The sequence below is a fragment of the Haliaeetus leucocephalus genome, unplaced genomic scaffold (assembly GCF_000737465.1).
Source record: "Haliaeetus leucocephalus isolate CR32 unplaced genomic scaffold, Haliaeetus_leucocephalus-4.0 Scaffold238, whole genome shotgun sequence".
In the NCBI taxonomy this organism is placed as follows: domain Eukaryota; kingdom Metazoa; phylum Chordata; class Aves; order Accipitriformes; family Accipitridae; genus Haliaeetus; species Haliaeetus leucocephalus.
The window spans coordinates 105,614-107,988 of NW_010972674.1; positions in this window are offsets into that span (position 1 = coordinate 105,614).

Here is a 2,375-nt window from a genome sequence, read left to right on the forward strand (position 1 = left end):
TACGTAGCCGAATGTTACGCTTATGGATTGACCAGGCGCTCTTCAGGCAGCCCCTTCCCGGTGCTGCTGAGGGAGTAAAATCGATCTGCATCACCAGCACTATTTGGTTTGAGCCTTCAGATTAATTCTATGCATGTATTGATAGCCACTAATTCTATACTCCAGATTTTTTACTGCCTACACAATTTGCAATATATCTACACTGTTTGATCTTTTAATCCAATACTGAAATTTTAGAACTTATTTAGTGTTTTATAATTTTCAAATAAATCAGTATTTTGCTCCAGCCAACAGTAACAATGGCACAGCAACCATCTACTGAAGCAGCAGCTTCTACCCATCAGCAATTAAAAATAGCTGAAGTGACTCCCCAAGTACAACACAACTGTACGCACACAACAGTCAGAAACCACGTAACGTTATGAAGAAATCATCAAAATTCCATATTTCAACAAACCAACTTTCAGAGAAACAGAAAATGGGGTAGAGGGGAGCCTTTCCCATGTACTCCACATCATCAAGTTAACCACAAAGAGAAAACAGAACTGAAAGGAACCACCTCAAGTCTTTTCTGTATAAAAAGTTGACCCTAAATATAAATGAGGGATTTTTTGTGTGTGTTCTATTTTAAAAATTGTGGGTTTGGTACACAGACTCATGATGGAGCTGAAACACTCTTATTCACTGTAAAACCTCATCTGCAGAACCAGAGGTGATGTGAAACTGCAGGATATGGTGCCGTCCTTTCACCCACGCATACGTCATCACACAGGGGGAATTTACAAATTGCTTGTCTTTGAATACAGTTGTCTCTTTCCAGGGCTCAGTCTAGTAGTTTATCTATGCTAAAAAACACTGACGAAACCAAAAGAGAAATTTGAAAACAATTTCCTTGGCTCAACCAGGAACATAGAGCAGAGTACAGGCTAATACAGGGCTCTGAATCAACAGCAAGGACAACTGCAGCACATCTGCTGTCCAGGGGGAAAAGGAGAGTGAAGACTTGCTACGACACGAGAGATGCTACCCTTACAAAAGTAAGTTTAACTCATCCAGAAGATTGTATCAGGCACTGTACTAACTAAAACAAAACACGGCATCCTTCTAGCACTCTCTTACCAAGTACACTACAAAGTGATGCCTGAAGACTGGGGGAAGAGACCTTTTTTAAAGACTCTTTTGAAGCATTTTCTTTGATCACTTCTGAACCCAGGACGTGGTTCTACAGAAAGACAATCATCTCTGTTTTTTTACTGTTTTGTTTCTAGTGTTAATTGTGCTCCTGATTGCACAGCCCCACAAAAGGAGCAGCACCAGCAAAACTAAGGCAGCGGTGCAAAAATAAGGAGAGTAGAAGCTGTTCAGGGCAGCGTGGCTGTGAAAAGACTGACTGGAGGAACCACAGTCTGAGGCTGCGGCTGTGCATTCCCTTTAGCAGGGCACACAAGCCAGTCTGGCACCGAGAAGGGCAGATCTACCTACCCACAGCTGTGCCTTCCCTGTCCCTTCCGCTCTCTGGGGAAGGAGAGAGAGGAAAGTGAGAGTTTGGGCAATTTTCTTCAGAGGTCAGCTCCTGGATCCTGCTCACTGCGCAGCTGCCCAAGAGAGATGCCAGGAAGAGGAACGAAGGCCTGCTTGTTCCCACAGCGGCCCACTCAGATCTGTTTAAAATGAGGGTGAAAACACCCTCTGTGCACAGATCGATAATTCACCTGCTCCGGCACAATGGTGACTGCCACTGGAAAGAGTGGCCCTCTTCCCCCCTCACCTTGTGCCAGATGTGGCCCCAGCACAGACAGGACCCACACCTGTTCTCATCTCTTTTCTGACGGGGAGCAGGGGGGAATCTCACCTTCCAGGGACAACCCCCAGCCCAGGCAGGTCGTGGCTAACACCTAAACCCCAGCCAGGGCCGCTCCAGAGGCTGACCAGCACTTGTGATATCCAAGGTGGAAAGCTATCCCTAGCAAACGAGTAATATCGTTTAGCACCTGAAAGACAGCAGGAGTAAAATAAATAAAAAAGAAGGAGAAAATACAGTACCCCTCTTGTCCTAAGGACAAATGGACAGCCAGCGCAGACTGACAGCCCAAAGCAAGCTTAAGCAGCAGAACCAGCCTGGACCCGAACCCGCCTTTTCAGCAGCTGATTCACTGTGGAAAACAGCAACCACTTCTGCGGAACCGGGGGCCGAGGGGTCCCTCACCGCGTCAGGGCCGTCACCTCCTGCACCTCCGCAGCGTTTTTATCGGCCTCGGTCGGGCACACGGGGAGCAGAAAGCCCCGGGCAGCGCCGCGCCGAGGAAGGAGAAGCGGGGGGCGAGAAGGCAGCGCGCTTCCCCCGCCCGGGCCTTCCCGGATAACGCAAGGCCGAC